Genomic DNA, 6,988 nt, shown 5'->3' on the forward strand with positions numbered 1-6,988 from the left:
ACTGTCATTTGGAACGATTTTCTGTAAATTATTTTTGGTAGCAATTCTATGTTGAAAATGTAGTGCATTTTTCAAAATGTTCCATCCAATTCACTTTATTTTTGTAATAAATTACACTTGATCGTTCTGGAATAGGTTCCTCCAATTCTTTTTGGTTTTTATCTAACCTATTTTGTGCCTCTATAGTACAGCTTCCATTACCATCAACCTGCGCTGTTATTTCCTCTATTTCCTTTATTAGTCTGATCTCTTTTGACCTAAACTGCTTTTGTTTTAATGATGAGTATTTTTTAAACTTATTTACAGACAAAATACTTTACAATTTACATACACTTAATGTCATATAATCACGTATTATAGTCTCCCACCATAATAATAGATGTATTTGTTACTTGTGAGCTCAATAAATTATTATATATATTTTCGAAGAAGTGTGGATCATCATTATTTACCCCATATAGATTAATTAGCCAGATCTGTTTTTGGTCCAATAGCATATTTAAAAGGATCCATCTTCCTTGAGGATCTGTTTGCACAGTTTGCACAATCAGATCAAAATTGTTGTTCATTAATATAATCACCCCTTTTGAGTTTCTTGCCCATGACAAAAATATATTTCTCCCTCCCAGTCCTTCTTCCACCAACCTCATCTCTATTTGTAGAGTGAGTATCCTGTAAACAATAGATATTATATTATTTATATTTTAGCCAGGTAAAAATTTATATTTTTTTATGATCTGCTAAGCCATTACAATTGTAACTGGCTGTACTTATTTTCCCACTTACTATAATGATACCCAACCTTATTTTAAGTCCACATATTCCACGGTTCCGTAGTGCATTACTATTTTTTTTATATAAAAAAAGTACAAATGTATCCATAATTGTACTGTGTAATGCGGTGCAAATGTGTATCGGGGACTACTTTAGCAGGAGGTAGCTTTCACTCACAGCCATGTTGTAATCTTCGAATCCTTGAACATTTGGTTGTTTACGTAAAATGTATCGACCACTAGACGAACATTCTGCTTCTCTGCTCTGAGCCTTTTGAAAGTGGGGTACAGGGCACGTCGTCTCTTCACTATTTCATGTGAAAATAGTTCATTAATAGAGAACGGGGTGTTCTTCAGCTGTTGTAACAAGGCAATCTTCATTTTGTAATGAGTTAGCCTAGCTACTATCGGACAGGGCCTTCCCTCCCCTCTGCCACAGAAATAGTGAGCCCTTTTAAAAATCCATTGTATCCACCTGTTCGTTCGTCATCTTGAGATTATGTTTCATGAAAACCTTGACTTTTTCCTCCGTTGATTGATCGTTTTAATTTTTATCCTCCTTTATTCCCATTATGACAATATTATTCTTTATACTTCTGCGCTTTAGATCAAGTAATTCTGCTTTCATTATTTTATTATCATACTGTAGCCTCTCCATAGTGTCTTTTAGGGAGTCTACGGTAGTTTTCAAAATCTTATTTTCCGCTCTTATTTCTTCCATCATTTTATTACTGTAATCCATTCGTGTTTTTAAGGCCTCAACCTCCCCCAGGAGCCCAGGCAACCAATTGTGTTTGTTGTCCGTAGATTATGCCTGCCCATACCATAACCCCACCCCAACCATGGGGCACTCTGTTCACAACGCTGACATCAGCAAACTGCTCGCCCACACGACGCCATACACCTGCGGTTACTGCCAAATTCTCTAAAACAACGTTGGAGGCTGCTTACAATAGAGAAATGAACATTCAATTATCTGGCAACAGCTCTGGTGGACATTCCTGCAGTCACCATGTCAATTGCATGCTCCCTCAATACTTGAGACATCTGTGGCATTGTGTTGTGTAACAAAACTGCACATTTTTAGAACGGCCTTTATTGTCCCCAGCACCTGTTTAATGATCATGCTGTTTAATCAGCTTATTGATATGCCACATTTCTCAAATGGCTGGATTACCTTGGCAAAGGAGAATTGCTCACTAACAGGGATGTAAACAAAGTTGCGCACAACATTTGAGAGAAATAAGCTTCGTGCGTATGGAACATTTCTGGGATTTTCTATTTCAGCTCATGAAACATGGGATCAACACTTTACATGTTGCATTTATATTTTTGTTCAGTAATATATCTGGATGTCATGGAAAATCTGAGGGGGACAAATAAAGACATACAATTAACTTCTCCATTGCAAGACAACAAGACTTTACCAACCTATACGGTGCCACTGGCTTTAAATGATTCAGAGGTAGGTCCAGTGAATAACACAATGATTGCAGTACACAGCCAGCACATCTGGTTCGATCATCTACCAGGCGTGATCTGCTCATGAATCAGGAGAAATGATATGAAACAGTGGGTTGGACAGTGGAGCTTCCCTCAAAAGAAGACACTATGTTTTAGCATAAATCTATATTAAGTTGGAGGAATAGAGATGCACAATCATACAGTAGATTAAAAAAGTTAAGTAATTTATAGGATCTCTGGGTGCACAATACCCTAGACATGAGCAGGACTGTGACCAGGTTGTATCTATGATGTGTGTGGTTCTGACTTATCACATAGAAGTCCTGTAGTTCATGACTCAGCAACCTCAAGGAATGCATTTTTTACATTTTTGTATATTCATAGAACATTGTATTTTGTGTTTCCTTAAAAAACTCAACAGTTATTGTATTCCAGATGGAAACTATGGTTTGTAAATACTGAATCTGCTTCGGTATAAAGTGTGTATATAATCAGACATTAAAGGGGCTGTTTGTGGGGGTAATGAGAAACAGTCAGGATTCAGACATAATAGTCCTAATAAGTATGCATGATTATAGGAAATGCTATTTCCCCCTCAGAAGATCCAGAATCCTTTGAATGCATGTGTTTTTAATCAGACAGAGTCTGACATCCATGCCATGGAATGTTCAAACACCTTACTCCAATCCATCAAACCTTATGGACCCCGCCACACACACCTCCCACCTCATCTCACTTCCCTCCTCCCCACCGGCCCACTGAATATTACTGGTTATACACTGGATTTTTATCATCACTGTAGGTATCTTTGGTAATGTGTAATTAAAATCCCCATATATTTTTAGGCATATGTGTGCACCTTCGTAATTCACATACGAACAAAGAGGCTTGTCCCTGAGTCTCAAAGTAGCTGTATGACTTCCCACAGGTGAAGGCGATGCTCTGACAGACACCAACAGTGTCCAGGGATGTACTGTATGTCTCCTCTTCAGTGAGTCACATAGTAAGCCTCCCAGCAGCAGTCTCTTCTGAAATAAACATCTATCCTATGCAGTGGTCTTCTCTGCTCTGCTCTCCAGGCAGGCAGGCAGCTGAATAGATTTGGGAGACAGACAGGTAGATAGAGGCCTCATGTCCTCTCCACAAGGGAGATGCTTGGTGCTTGTTATGCTCATTACAACCAGGGACAGCCCCTGTATCATATGGTACACACAATGTGTCGGGGAAAGGAGTTGAATCCTGTGCCGAGGGGCTTGGGCTGTGCGTGTGAGACTGTGGGGGTTGCAGCTATAGCTGGTGTACTAGTCGGAGCATATGCCAGGCAGACATCAAGAAGCAGGCTGGCAGATCTTCCAGTGTGCTCCCAGTGAGGTACCAGAGCTTCCAGCCTTCACAGACAGCTTGAGACCATTAACATTTAAACTGGAGATATCAGTTACCTTCGCTGTGCTCAGAAAACCATAGTCAGGTCGTACCAAAAGTACACTACATGGACCTCTACTACCATGTAAGGTAGTATAGGTCCTGATTTTTGTTGCGGGCAGACGGCATGTGGGAATATTAGTAGTAGGAAGCAAGCTATTCAGAAACACACAGGAAGCCAATTTTCTTTTGCTGTCGTTCGTTCTTTCAGTTTTTAAGGAGAAAGGGGATGAGGTTTAGGATTTGGTGTGATTCTCACCACTGGTCCATCTTCTCTGACAGAGAATATTATAAAGGACAAGAGTTATTCCTCCTTTCTTTCGTTTTCTATCCTCAGTGCAGGATAAAAGTTTAACTTTGTGAACCCATCCTTCCACAATGGCCTGTGAAACACTATCGTCAAGGACATCGCCAGAGAACATTCTCAAACTTTTGTTTATTACAAAAATTAATGCTTTTCCCAATGCCTTTTCCTGGAAGTAATTTATTATATGGCCTTGCCTTTGAGAAAAGCACTGCTATTGCCCAAATGCCATGCTACAATTAAGACCATTATAAATAAGAAAATGTTGAACATAGTATACAAAATATACAGAATACATGTTATTCTTCTAGTGAGTGCTCCAAACAATCACCTTTTGAAAAGCTGTAATGCATGTCGAGACAACACTATCATCGCCTTTGTTACACTCTTCATCAAATCTGCAGCCAACCAAAAATACCCTTGTCCATCCAGCATAGGATAGAGTGGGGTAAATTGAGCCAAAGGGTTAATTGAGCCACTGTCACGCCCTGACTCAGAGGACGCTTATATGTTGAGTCAGGGTGTGTATATCCCTTGTTGTGTTTTTCTATGTTTAGTTCTAGTATGTCTAGATCTATGTTGGCCGGTGTGGTTCCCAATCAGAGGCAGCTGTCGCTCGTTGTCTCTGATTGGGGACCATAATTAGGCAGCCTATTGGCACTAGTGGGTTGTGGGATCTTGTTCCGTGTGAGGTTTGTTGTGTGTACCTTAGGACGTCACGTATCGTTAGTTTATTGTTTTGTTGTTGTGTTTATTTGTTTAATAAACATGTTGGCATATCACGCTGCGCCTTGGTCCTTCTCGTTCATGAACGAACGTGACAGAAGATCCCACCAGACCTGAACCAAGCAGTGTGCCGAGGAGGAGCAGAGAGGATGGACTTGGCAGGAGATGAGAGAGGATCTGGCAAGAAAGAGGGAGGCCCTGATCAGGGTGGAGAGGCAATCCCCCCAAAAAAATGTTTTGGGGGCACATGGTGTGGACGACGAGGCAGCAGGAGGCCGCGACAGGGCGGATCTGCTGGTTAGGAGAGGAGGCCACCAGATTACGGGGGCCATTGGTTCAGAGGGAGCAGAAGGAAGGTGTAGAGGCACGGCGAGAGGAGCTGGTTAGGCAGCAGAAGGAGCAGGGTTAATAAAGGAACCCAGTCCTGCTCCTCGCACCAATTAAGTGGTGCGTGTCGCCAGTCCGGTCCGGCCCGGTCCTGCTCCCCGCACTAAGCCAGTGGTGCGTGTTCCCAGTATGGCCAGGCCCGTTCCTGCCCCTCGCACCAAGACAGTGGTGCGCGTCGCCAGCCCGGTCCGGCCTGTTTCTGCCCCTCGCACCAAGCCAGTGGTGCGCGTCGCCAGCCCGGTCCGGCCTGTTCCTGTCCCTCGCACCAACCCAGTGGTGCGCGTCGCCAGCCCGGCCCGGCCTGTTCCTTTCCCTCGCACCAAGCCAGTGGTGCGCGTCGCCAGCCCGGCCTGGCCTGTTCCTGTCCCTCGCACCAAGCCAGTGGTGCACGTCGCCAGCCCGGCCCGGCCTGTTCCTGTCCCTCGCACCAAGCCAGTGGAGCGCGTCGCCAGCCCGGCCCTGCCTGTTCCTGTTCCTGTCCCTCGCACCAAGTCAGTGGTGCGCGTCGCCAGCCCGGTCCGGCCTGTTCCTGCCCCTCGCACCAAGCCAGGGGTGCGTGTGTCCAGTCCGGCACGGCCCGTGCCTGTTCCACCTGGTCCGACACCGGTCAGCTGCTCTACTCCGGAGCCAGAGCAGTCCGCTCCACCGGTGCCAAGTTCAGCTCCGGTCAGCTACTCCACTCCGGAGCCAGAGCAATCCGCTTCACTGAGGTTCAGTCCAGCTCCGGTCAGCGGCTCCAGTCCGGAGCCAGAGCAGTCCGCTCCACCGGGCTCCAGTCCGGAGCCTGAGCAGTCCGCTCCACCGGTGCCCGGTCCAGCTCCGGTCAGCGGCTCCAGTCCAGACCCAGACGTCAGCCCCTCTCCAGGTTCGGGGTCTCCCACACCAGGGTCCAGACAGGGCTTGGAATATAGTGGGAGGAAGGAGAGGGGAAGCAACGTGCCGAGGTCTAGACCAGACCAGGGGCGCAACAGGGAGGCGAAGAGTGAGAGGTCATCACGCCCTGAGCCGGATCCGCCTCCGAGGCGGAATGCCCACCCGGCCCCGACCCGGCTATGTTTATGTTGTGCGGTCGGAGTCCGCACCTTTGGGGGGGGTACTGTCACGCCCTGACTCAGAGGACGCTTATATGTTGAGTCAGGGTGTGTACAGTGGGGAAAAAAAGTATTTAGTCAGCCACCAATTGTGCAAGTTCTCCCACTTAAAAAGATGAGAGAGGCCTGTAATTTTCATCATAGGTACACGTCAACTATGACAGACAAAATGAGATTTTTTTTCTCCAGAAAATCACATTGTAGGATTTTTTATGAATTTATTTGCAAATTATGGTGGAAAATAAGTATTTGGTCAATAACAAAAGTGTCTCAATACTTTGTTATACGCCCTTTGTTGGGAATGACACAGGTCAAACGTTTTCTGTAAGTCTTCACAAGGTTTTCATACACTGTTGCTGGTATTTTGGCCCATTCCTCCATGCATATCTCCCCTAGAGCAGTGATGTTTTGGGGCTGTCGCTGGGCAACACAGACTTTCAACTCCCTCCAAAGATTTTCTATGGGGTTGAGATCTGGAGACTGGCTAGGCCACTCCAGGACCTTGAAATGATTCTTACGAAGCCACTCCTTCGTTGCCCGGGCGGTGTGTTTGGGATCATTGTCATACTGAAAGACCCAGCCACGTTTCATCTTCAATGCCCTTGCTGATGGAAGGAGGTTTTCACTCAAAATCTCACGATACATGGCCCCATTCATTCTTTCCTTTACACGGATCAGTCGTCCTGGTCCCTTTGCAGAAAAACAGCCCCATAGCATGATGTTTCCACCCCCATGCTTCACAGTAGGTATAGTGTTCTTTGGATGCAACTCAGCATTCTTTGTCCTCCAAACACAACGAGTTGAGTTTTTACCAAAAAGTT

The sequence above is a fragment of the Coregonus clupeaformis genome, chromosome 25 (assembly GCF_020615455.1).
Source record: "Coregonus clupeaformis isolate EN_2021a chromosome 25, ASM2061545v1, whole genome shotgun sequence".
NCBI lineage: Eukaryota > Metazoa > Chordata > Actinopteri > Salmoniformes > Salmonidae > Coregonus > Coregonus clupeaformis.